Source organism: Misgurnus anguillicaudatus, chromosome 17 (assembly GCF_027580225.2).
Source record: "Misgurnus anguillicaudatus chromosome 17, ASM2758022v2, whole genome shotgun sequence".
In the NCBI taxonomy this organism is placed as follows: domain Eukaryota; kingdom Metazoa; phylum Chordata; class Actinopteri; order Cypriniformes; family Cobitidae; genus Misgurnus; species Misgurnus anguillicaudatus.
Genome location: NC_073353.2, coordinates 19,407,753 through 19,420,756, shown reverse-complemented (window position 1 = coordinate 19,420,756; position 13,004 = coordinate 19,407,753). Strand labels below are relative to the sequence as shown.

General features: G+C 36.5%; 1 protein-coding gene across 4 annotated transcripts in view; it reads right to left on the bottom strand.

Moving 5' to 3' along the window:
• The window catches only part of dgkg (diacylglycerol kinase, gamma), a 147,895-nt gene that overhangs the window by 111,681 nt on the left and 23,210 nt on the right, over positions 1-13,004 (bottom strand). The gene's annotated exons all lie outside the window — the stretch shown is intronic.

The window sequence follows — 13,004 nt, the reverse complement described above, 5'->3', positions numbered from 1 at the left end:
AAAACGAAATTAGACAGGTGCATGAATTTGGGCACCCCAACTAAAAATCACTTCAATATTTCTTTATCAGAAATAACGGACGCCTTCTATAGCCTGTGATGAGTGTCTGGATTCTATATGAATGTATTTTGGACCATTCCTCCTTACGAAACATCTATAGTTCAGTTTTGGTTTAATGGTTGCCATGGACAGCCCGCTTCAAATCACCCCACAGATGTTTAATGATATTCAGGTCTGGGGACTGGGATGGCCATTCCAGAACATACCGAATGTACTTGTTCCTCGGCATAAATGCCCGAGTAGATTTTGAGCTGTGTTTTGGGTCGTTGTCTTGTTGAAATGTCCAGCCCCAGCGTAACTTCAACTTTCTGACTGATTCCTCAACATTATTCTCAAGAATCTGCTGATATTGAGTGGAAACCATGTGACCCTTAACTATAACCAGATTCCCAGTACCGGCACTGGCCACACAGCATGATGGAATCTCCACCAAATTTTACTGTGGGTAGCAAGTGTTTTTCTTGGAATGCTGTGTTCTTATGCCACCATGCATACCTGTGACACCCCTTGTTATGACCAAATAACCCAATCTTTGTTTCATCAGTCCACAGCACCAAAATGAAGCTGGCTTGTCCCAATGTGCGTTTGCATACCTCAAGCAACTCCATTTGTGGCGTGTGTGCAGAAAAGTGTTCTTTCGCATTAAAGTGCAAAGTGCGTTGAATTGTTGAACGATGCACAGTGACAACATCTGCAGCAAGTTGATGTTGTAGGTCTTTGGAGGTGGTCTGTGTGCTGTTTTTGACCGTTCTCACCATCCTTCGCCTCTCCAATATTTTACATGGCCTGACACTTCTGGCCTCAACAAGAACTGTGCCTTTGGTCTTTTATTTCCTCACTATGTTCCTCACAGTGGACACTGACAGCTTATATCTCTGCAATAACTTTTTGTAGCCTTCCCCTAAACTATAATGTTGAACAATCTTTGTTTTCAGATCAATTGGCCACCTTAAATACCTTTTCTCATGACTAGATGCACCTGTCTATGAAGTTCAATGTTTAATGAGCTCTTCAAACCAATTGTGTGTTCCAATTAATTGGTGCTAAGTAATTATAGGTAATCAAATCAACAAAATGAAAAGGGTCACCCAATTTATGCACCTGTCTAATTTCATTTTGATGCATATTGCACATTTTCTGGTAATCCAATAAACCTAATTTCACTACTAAAATATGACTGCGTCCTTCAGTTATTTGAAAGATCAAAATGAAATTGCTGATCCAAACACCCAAATATTTATAATTGAAAATCATAGAAATTGTCAGGGGTGCCCAAACTTTTGCATACGACTGTATATATACATTATATGCAGAGGCTGAGTGGAGGAAATAGATAGTGATTGAAACATTAGTTTAGATCAAATTTACCTACGTTATCTGTAAAATTAAATGATATATTCAATAATGAGGAATCACATATCAGTATGGAAATTATAGAAGGCTAACCAATTCAGTGATGGAAAATAAAATGCTAACATTACTGTGTACTGTGAACATAAACAGCATTGTATTGTTATCCATTAATTAGAGAACTCATAAGACATAATTAATATTCCTCCATTTTTCTTATTTCTATTTATTTGTACTTACTATTAACATCTTAATAACATGACCTGAGAGTTTTCTTGCTTTTCTCTTGCACCTTACAGAGTCAAAGCTCCATGCTGTCATTCTGAACTGCACACAATATTTTTGATTCCCTGAATTTAACCATACTTTCAGCCTGCCAAATATAATATCAACACACAAGATCTGGACCAAATATTATAAAAATCTTGTCATAACTGTGCTAAGCCACAGCTAAACTAGACTTGAAATTCAAAGCCAACTAAAATGTTAGATTTAAACCTGTTTGTTATAGCAACACGGTTCAAAATAGCTCATGTTTCCCACATCAATTTACAATTAGACAAATATTATGATGTTATAATTAAAACACCCAAGCTTAGATTTCTGTCACAAAGCTTTAGAGGATCCATAGTGAATTTAAAACATCCTACATTGAAGAAGATGCTCAGAATTCTGCTACAATGTGCCAAAATTTTGATTCATGAGCGATGAAATCACACTTGTCAATTCAGCATGTCTTTAAAATGTGCACGTTTATTTACTGATTTTTATCTCTGCAGAAATACAGTACAGTAGCTCCACAGGGTCTAAGAGGATGACATCATGGTTACTGTGGTGCCTCAACCTGACAGGTTGAAAAATTAGTTTTTATCGAGGTGCTATAATTTCCTGCTGCTAGGACACTACATGAAGTCAAATCCGCTAGCTGTGTCCCTATGAAGCGGGATGTGCTGTGCTGAGTGACAATAGGTAGAAAACAGAAGCCGCATTCAATGGTGATAAAACAAAAGGAAATAAGAAAGGACAGACGTTATGACACAACCGGCATATGTTGAGATGTTAATTGTAGTATCACCAAACCATGGAAAATCTTTTTTGTCCTCCCACCCTGCAAACTGCTTCTATCTATCTCTCACACCCTTACATGAACAAAAAATGCTGTTCAAGCAATGTAAGACATACAAATGAACACTATAATTTTAAGGGCAGAGTAGACTAATAGTGCAGTTGAGCCAATGTGGACAACGGTAATGGTTGTATTGTGCAAATGTTAGTGTGTGTTAATGGGTTCGTGCCACGTGCTGGTCAACAGGATGGGGCGTCCCCTCTGTGTGGAGAGGGAATCTGTTTGCTCACACTGTTGCCTGGCAACCTGACGTCATATGCAGCAAGATGATGAGCTGAACGCTGTTATGTCTGTCTGGGTGCATACGTGTACATGAGGGTATTTCACAATAATGACACACTGGCAAGCAAGACTCTGAAAATGTTTGCATATAATATAAAATAAAAGGTTCATAAATGCTTCATTATCGGGCTGTATGGTTCCTTAAAGAACCTTCTATCGCTGTGAAGAACCATTTTACCACCTTTATTTCTAATAACGGTGCAGTCACAGGGGGATGCAGACTTACAAAGCTCTCTCTGAAATACCATAACAACACTCTTAATTTACAAACAAACATCTGTGACCTTTCTACAGAATGTGTGACCACATCAACACCCCAAGCTATTTTAACCTGACAACTCTACTGTAAACATCCATTATAATCAGCAACATAGACTACTGCATTTCCATTATAAACACATTTCATATGTTTGTGTCTCACAAGCAAACATGCCTCCTAACCACGCGGAAGCCATAAATTAAACCCATAAACCACACGGAAAAAATATAATGTCTGTGCACTGTCCATAAACCAAGTCCTATTCTATTTATTATTGCAGAAACAATACCAAATATGTAGAACAGTACTAAAATGAAAATGCAATCTGAATGTGTCCTATATGCCTTTAAACCAAGCTAATAGATGATATCAGTGACAGTTCATACCATGATTCAGGGTCTAATACATTTATTCCTCCTCCTGTCTTCTTCTGATGCTCAAAATTCAGACGTTAGTCTTGGAAAAAGTTTGCATTATACTTAAATGGGACATTTTATACGTATGTGAAGCTTTAGCTCAAAATATCATATAGTTAATTTATTATAGCATGTTAAAATTGCCACTTTGTAGGTGTAAGCAAAAATGTGTCCTTTAAAATGGAAATGAGCTGATCTCTGTACTAAATGGCAGTGCCGTGGTTGGATAGTACAGATTAAGGGCCGGAATTATCCCCTTCTGACATCACAAGGGGAGCCAAATTTCAATTACATATTTTTTCACATGCTTGCAGAAAATGGTTTGCCAAAACTAAGTTACTGGGTTGTTATTTTTCAAATTTTCTAGGTTGATAGAAGCACATGGGACTCAATTATAGCACTTAAACATGGAAAAAGTCAGATTTTCGTGATATGTCCTCTTTAATATAGCTTGATATACCAAAGGTGAACATCTCAAATGTAAGGCATAGTTGTAACTAAATCATGAAGCTGCACATTAGACACAATTCATTCATGCAGTATAGGGACTGCAATGAATTTTTAAATAAAATACATTCAAAAAATCAGTTTTATTCATCATTGTACTGGACATTGCGATATTGTTCTGTGAAAACCCAGTCAAAATATTTTTATATCCAACAAAATGTAAAGAACCTTTTGTTTAACCTTAATATTTTTACATTGGCTAAGGCCATGTCAAAGATTGAAATTAATGTGAAATCCTTAATTGAAATCAAATTTGCTGGATTTCACAAATAGGGTCACATATCAACATCAAAATCCCAGCCTGATCTCACAAGAATTTACAAGATGGCTAATTCGTACAAAGTGATCAAGTGAGTCGTACAAAAACATACAATTATCATAAAAAACACCCCTTACCCCCCACATCAATGGGGCAAAAGCAAATATAATAATGTATGCATGTGGTCATACGAATATATACAAATTAGCCACCTCGTAAAATAAGTACACATTGCCATGAAATTGTGTTGATAATATTGAAATTACTAATCATCAGTTCTGAATTAAACTTAATGCTTAATGATTTCAATCTCTGTGTACATTAAAGTAATAGTTCAGCCAAAAATTATATTAAACCCTTGATTTAGTCACCCGAAGCCATCCGAGATGCATATGTCCATTATTTTTCAGACAAACACATTTTCAGTTATTATAGAAAAGCTGCCAAGTTACGGGGTCCAAGTCCTTCAAGTCCAAAAAATGTGCATATCCTTCCCCAAAAAAATCCAATCGGCTCCAGGATGTAAAACAAAGGTCTTCTGAGGGTAATCCGTGCAGTGTTGTTGTAGAAATATCCATATTTAAAACTTTATAAACTAAAATAACTAGCTTCCGATAACGTCGCCATCTTAAACTCCTCTGTATTCAGGAGAGAGTATCAGCGTAGTGTACGCACTTTTCTTAGTGACGTATGACAAATTCGGAGGGCACAGAGCAGCAGCACAGAACCCTGCGTAAACTGCGTACGCTTGCATCTTGAATGTGGACGCGACTAAGATGGCGGCGTTACCAGAAGCTAGCCATTTTCGTTTATAAAGTTCCAAACATGGACACCTCTACAACAAAACGGTGCGGATTACCCCCAGAAGGATTTTGTTTATCATCGTGGAGCCGTTTGGATTTATTTAGTGAAGGATGGATGCACATTTTTTAGACTTGAAGGACGTGGACCCCATAACTTTACATTTGATTAACTGAAAGATCTAAAACATTTTCTAAAATAACTGAAAATGTGTTCGTCTGCAAAATGATGGACATATGCATCTCGGATGGCTTCGGGGTGAGTAAATCATGGGTTTAGTATAATTTTTGGCCAAAATATCCCTTTAAGCAAATCCGCACATTTCCGCTCTATTATGGTGTAAAACTTTCCTTTCTTACTTGACGTACAAGCCAGATTAGACACAGATCAGTCATGTTATTTCCTGCAGATCAGACTGTATTAGGATCTGGACTGTGGCACATAACATGTGGTCCAGCAAAAGGCTTGTTCAGTGAAAGCTGATCTTACCAAAGGGTTATATCACCTGCAGGCCCATTATACAGTATGAGCCTCATTATTCTCTTTTTCTGTCTAGCAGTGAAGAAATGCATGTACCTTTTTCCATTTACCTCTGTGTCTCCAACTGACACTCCCATTATGCTCCAGCCATGTAGTATTTATAACGTCCCCTCACATCTCATCCTCTGTAGCCAACTACATTACATCTTTTGCCCTATCTCTCTCGTTCCCACTTCCCCCAAACAGCCGGTTTGGCCCATGATCTATCTCTTTTCATTTAAAATTTATGTGACTATCCTCTTACATTCACATTCATACTTTCTGTTTTTTCCAGATCTATCATTAAAATCTATGTATAATAGCTTTATTATGTCTGTTTCTCTCTACCAAGTTTTGTAAGACTATAGGGAATGTGTGAAAGATTTGCCTGTGCTATTGCAGGCACAATGATACAGTTTCAGTATAGAGAGATGCAAAATTTGACTCATGTGTTACCCAAGTGAAATCAGATTTCACAGATCTAAAAGCAGTGTACATTAGAGAAACATCATTTTCAGTAACCTCAACAATCTACATTCAAGCTTTGAATAAAACTACAGTGTGAGCATTTTTGGGTTTTGGGATTGAGGGACAATTTTATGACATTTTATTAAATACATTTTTACCAACTGACAACACCACATTGTATAATTTTATATGTTCTGTTTAATTCAAACTAAAAGTTTTAGTATGCTTTATGTTACCAATTTTCTTTGGGGGGGGGCACAAGGGATGCACCATATGGAAGGGGGGCGCATGCCGAAAAAGTTTGAAAATCACTGCTCTACAACATCCCACTGTGCCACAGACAAAACTCTGGCTAAAAGTTTCCTTGAACATTTTTAATCATATTTGGACTAATCAGGAAAGCTATTTTTACTATTGGAAATTACTATTAAAAACCAGTGACGGTCTGTGACTTTGAGGGCGCTCGATGCGAAGTTCGTCACAACATGCATGTAGCCCGTCATGTGTGTGGTTCATAATTTCAAAATATGTGTTCTGCGCGTCGAGTTCTTGTATGTGCATCACGTGTCTTGTCAAAATAAGTGCCAGCTGCAGACGCGTCGAAAGGGTTTATGATAAAAGAGACGCTCGTGTTTGCCAGATACTCGCATAATCTCAATGCATAAGTTTAGTGTTAAGGGAGTGTCTTGCGTGTATTTTGTGAACGTGAGCGTCTCTTTTATCATAAATGACAAAACACAAGATGCACATGGTTCACATGACGCAACAAACAAATATATTTTGAAAACATGAGCAACAAACATGACACTCCGAACACATATTTTGAAATTGTGCCCCTCGGATGAGCAGTCACGAGCAGCCACTGTTAAAACCCTCTTCAAATCCTTCTATTAACAATCGCAAACTGTAAACTAATCATATTCTTTGCAGAATAGATATTTTGGAGAGTGAATTTTACATAATTTCAAATACAATGAAATAAAAAATCTAGACAAGAACTGCTTTGGAAATCTGTATTATGGTGGGGGTTTAGTGGTGGACTTTCACTCATTCACTTTGTAACTTCACTCGACGAGAAGTTGTGCTTTAAAAGTGTATATTTGTTATTTTTCTTGTCAAAAATGACAATCGTTTTGCTAGATAAGACCCTTATGCCTCGTTTGGGATTGTTAAAAGTTCTTTGAAACTCCGTTGAAAAAAACTGTTACGTGTTGAGTTAAGTGTTAATTGTTGGTGTCTATTAAAGTCCATTAAAATGAGAAAAATCCTGCAATGTTTTCCTCAAAAAACATAATTTCTTCTCGACTGAACAAAGAAAGACATGAACACTTTGGATGACATGGTGGTGAGTAAATTATCTGGATTTTTCTTTTAAGAAAATGGAATATTCCTTTAATTTGTTTAGTGAATTGAAATGATCTAACGGAAAGTCGTGTTATAGTCACGCAAAATTTTATTAATTTTTTTTGTGTCCATGACATGAAATTCAGCTTTTTTTCGTGCCTTGTGTACAAATGTCTTTTTCATGGCACTCGCACAAATTTTTATAAATAGTTTTTCGTGTCCGTGGCACGACCTTCTTTTTCAGGTCATTTTATGTATTGTTTTGTCTTTTTAATCATTGTCCCTTGGGTTTGGGGTTAGGGTTAGGATGTACTTTTATGTATTGGTTTCTACATGTTTTTCTTCCGATTTTAAAACTATTTTTGCTTGGGGTTAGAGTTGGGGTTTCGTAAGGATGTCTAAAAATGTAACAGAAAGTTATTTTAACCCCAAGCGACAATGGTTAGAAAATAGGGGAAAAAATGAGAAAACAATACATAAAATGAAACGAAAAAGAAAGTCGTGACACAAGAAATAGTTATAGAAATTTGACATTTGTGCTCAAGGTATGAAAAATGCTGAATTTCGTGTCATGGACACGTATAAATTAATACAATTTTGCATGACTAACACGACTTTCCGTGAGATCAGTCTGGTTAAAAGGGATGAAATCTGCTGCTGGACTCCATACAGTGAGTTATAGTTTCACAGCGCTAGTTGTTTATTTCGCCAAATGTGTTTTGTTGTGTAGTAAAGGGTCACTCAGGAGCAATCCGATGCGATGGCAGCATTAAACGTTTACACACACAAAAGCAGATCACATGTTTCTCATCTGTGTATAAGTTCATGTTAAAAGTGTGTCATTGCAAAGTAGCAGTTTTGTTTTTGTGAAATGCTAAACAGCACTACTGCATAAATCTTTTTGTCCGGTGTCATAATGTAGATTTCTTTCCTTTTAAAGGAACTGCATGTGTTAATGCATTATTTGAAATGTCAATTCAGTCTGAGGGTTTTCCTATTCCTTATATGAGTATGACCACTGTATTTGACCACTGGTGCTCTTGAGCCACAGCGTGGAGAACAACACAGCCAAATTAGGATACTAATTCAACAGGGATACAGAGAGAGAACAATCACCCTCCTCTATCAGCAGGCCAGCGGACTGCACACACATACAGTTTCATATAAATGACAGAGTGATTGGTGAAGATAAGTGAATAGTGGGACGAAGAGAGAGTCATTATAAAATTAAATAAAACATCCGTGGCACGTCTGACCCATGTTCCAGTCAGGGCGAACGACAGTATTGCCATATGCACCCTAAGCTACTCATCAGGCCGGTTTTGCACACAGAGCTATGTGACACAATTTGAAGTATGATAAGACATGGTGTAATATTTTTGTCTAAACTTCTCTACAGACGGTCTTTGTGGTCTGGCATGCAGTTTGCAGAAAGAGTTATGAGCAGTGGATGTGTGTGGCAGCACAAGATGACATATTATCAAACTGTAGGCTGGTGTGGAGCTGATAATGGCCAGGAACTGGGACACTCACTGTGTGCTGTACAATAACTACCAGGCATGTGCCTACTGTATGCTGCAAAACTATATTTTCTTTATCAAAATGTTTGCCTTGGTTTTCAGTAAAATGTGTTATTATTATTCACACAAAAGTCTCCAAACTCTAAAGTTTCCAAAAAAATACCCTGAAACAGCCACAACTGAAGCTACGGCTGTTTCGGTAGTGACAGAGGGACGTCAGTTTTCCGCAATTCTGTACAATGGCCAATTTATGCTTAAAAAAATGAATTGTACTGAGAAAATGTGTGTCAAAGGGATAAGATTGACTGTCGACTTAACTGTATTACTGACATAATTTTTTTTTTTTTTAAAAAGACAAACTATAGGGCTTATTCGATCTACGTCATCAATGTTCGCGGCGGCCATATTGTTGACATAAAACTGTCAGTCTGTCAATTGACAAGCGAGGCAGCGTGGGTATTATGCATGGTATTATCGGTGTATTTTTTTTTTTAAACCGCGCGATGGTGTGTGGTGTAATACACGGATGTTCTAACAACAGCAAAAAGACCCCGGAATTACTTTTTATGCGATACCGACTGTCAGAAAACATGAAAGGATAGGAGTTGAACCAGCGCAGGAGAGACTCCCAACAGCAAAGTCTGTCCCCATCATTTTACAACAGGTAACGTTAGGGATATATTCTCACAGAAAAGTCTGTCCCCATAATTTGATCACATATGGTTAGCTGTAAGCAGTGGCTGAAACTGCTCTTTCAAATAAGCTGCCATAAATTGAGAGTGTTATTAAATTAGTATGAATAACTATATGAACATAATAATAGGTCTGGCATTGATACTAGGTAGGGAATTAAGGGCCGTTCACATAGTTTTGAAAATCATTTTATATTAAACAGAATAGCGGAGCTCACACCAAAACTATAACGATACAGATACAATGAATGACATCATTGGGATCACTTTCTGAGCGATTTTCCCACCTGATGAAGGATATACCATTGATAGCATTAAAATCTATTTGAACTTCAAGTGCACGAGCACTTAAAATGACAGTGAAGCTCATTGCTGAGCTCTATAACATTAGATTACCTCCAGTTGCTGTGAAAATTGACTACGTAATGCTTTTTAATCTATTACATTAACTAACTGTTATGCCAAAAGGTAAGAGATTACACAAACTATTAGATTCACTGTTTAGAGTTACTCGAAACGCAGCGTGTTGAGGACATCTGCAAAAGTTTTTATTACAAGCAATATTAAAGGCAAGTGATTTGCGCGAGTGCTGTGAGCGAATTAGCATAAACGTATTGTTTGGTGATGTGGACGATGATATAGTTATCGTTATCGTTATAATGTGAACGGCGCTTCAGTGCTTGTATGATGAATGCAGATACTGTATGAACGATATAGTTATAAATATCCGGATAAGTTACGGCTGGCAATAAGGACGGATCTTTACTTAAGGCTATTGGGTCTATTTGATATTGTTCCACAATAATGAAGCTCATCTTCTCTTAATACAGACGAGATTGAGCCATTAGACTATTGCTCCCCTCGACTCAAATCTATGTGCGGCTAGGGGCAGGACAGATGTCATGTCAACAAGATGGCCGCGGCTAGCGACTTCCGGTGTTTGCGAATAAGCCCTATAGAGCAAACTATATTTGCTGGAGCAAATCAAAAATAAGAAAAACATTTATCTCACAAACAGTGCTAGATCATTTAAGTTAAGCAGAAATGTAGTTCGATATCATCCATTGAGAATAGATCTTCTGTCTGACTTCTTTGGGTAAAGATGAGTTTTCCCCTATTGATTTCAATAAAACAGAATAAGTGTAGCATATCCGAGCCTAAAAAGCATACAGAAGCATTTAGCCAAACTGAATACAGTGTTCATTTATTTTCTGCTAAGCTTATCTACAGTAATTTATTTACACAACATGCTTTTTATAGATTTCTTTTCCCATGTCAAACAGTTACAATCCACTAGCAGTTAACCGCAAAGTAACTTTAATGATGTTCATACATGTAATTGCCAATTACAGCTGCATTTTACCACTTGTGCATTAGTACAGCATGTTATTGAAAAACACTGAGATTTAGCATAATATACTTAATGGACCAAAACAATGTACTGTGAACAGTACAAGGAAAGAGATTGGCATGCACTGCTAAAATCAAACAATGCTAAATGGGCATGTACAGTATGAAACATAAAGTAGCCTACATAGATGTTTCTGTAACTGAGCAAAAAAAAGAAGGGCTAAGAACTGTACACATTTGCTTTTTGGGGGGTGTTAACCAGAATGGGGTAAGCAACATTTTGGGTAAAACGGAAAAGCCCTCCTGTAATGTTGGTGAATTACTCATCTGTTTCTCACCCCTCGTTTTATAAAAAAAAAACATTTTGAGTATTTTTCCTGCATGTGTTTGTCTAAACTGGAAGGGTTCCATGTATAATTTTAATACATAGTAAAGTTCGATGTCTGTGAAAACTCAAAATAAAAATAAAATCATCCTACATATAAATATACAAATTATATACATATTAATAACATTCTTTCAAAATATAACCTTGATATCTTTAATATTGACTGAATAAGGTTATGTCAAAGATTGAAATCAAAGTAAAATCAAAGTGGAAGTGGATTTCACAGACAGTGTCACATATGTTGAAACTATGCTTATAATGCAACATACAATTGCATGTTTATATGCTTTACTATCTAAATGGGATGAAAGAACCCGCATCAAATTCCTTTTTGCTTGTACAATGCTGTAAGGTGAAAGACGCATAATAGAGAATAAAATAAATGTAGCTTTTTTGCCATTCCTTAAGTGACTCTCATGCGCTCTCACCCCCCTTTTCTCTTGGGGCCGACATGCTCAAAAAATCCTGGGAGTATTTACAGAGGGGTTGGATGTCATGGCAACAGGAAGGTTTGTTTTAAAATTGAAATGTAATGACATGGAAAAGTCAGGCAAGACCTGCTCTGATTCCCAGATAAAGGAAAACTACTGCCTGTCTACTGAACAATATCCACAAAATACTGCCAAGACGACGATCAATCGATTAATCGATCACACTGAATGTCTGAACAATGGACAAGTAGATAAAGAGTTAAACTATTCACTTTAGATATCTATACATTTCTATACTAAAGTTAACACTTTATTTAACAGTGTCTTTGTTACAGTAAATTATGCATAATCACATGCAACTAACCCTAAACCAAATCCATATAACCCTTCCCTATCTATCCACCTTATTTTCCAACACCGAAGTAAGTGATGTGATGTAGTTCCTTTTCTGTGCGTGACTTCTGATTAAAAACTGTTAGGGTAACTATTTATTACAACCCCACAATGTATAAACCAGTGGGAGGATGAAATTAAAGAAGTGGCCTGATATATCTTATTATTTTGTGTTGTTGCTCGGAGTTGAAGGGGCTTTGATGCGCATCTATAAAAGCACAGAGGCATACCAGTATCTGCACAGTGGGAAAGTCTGTTGAGTGTTTCTACATGAAAAGAATAAAATAGAATAATTTGTGTTTTTATCTTTTTCATGCACATGTTTAAAATGTCCCAACTATCCCCCTGGAGTGTGTTTTTATAAACAGCATTTTTATTTTACTATTATAATGTTTGAATTTCTATGGCGACACTTCACGTGAATGTGGCGCTCCCTCCTGAGAGTCAGCAGCAATATCTTTCTCATTCAACACATTATGAGTTATTTGATAAGTACAAACCACAATAAACATATAAATTACATTTAATTAGTTATATTTTCATGTTGTGTTAAATATGCATGTATGTATTATATTATATTACATCACACTAGAGGAAGACATGACCTAATTTAGAAAGTTATATGCTTTTTAATTTAAAACATAACAAAAATACATGCAAAACATTAAGAATGGTCATAAACATTAACTAATAAGCAGTTTATGTCGTATATATTCTGTACTGTAATCTTTAAAAAAAATTGGTAGTAATATGTAATAGCAGAATAATGTAAACCAGCTAAAGCAGCATATTTTTTATCAGCATCATATTCGTTTTTGAACAATTACTGTGTTTACTGG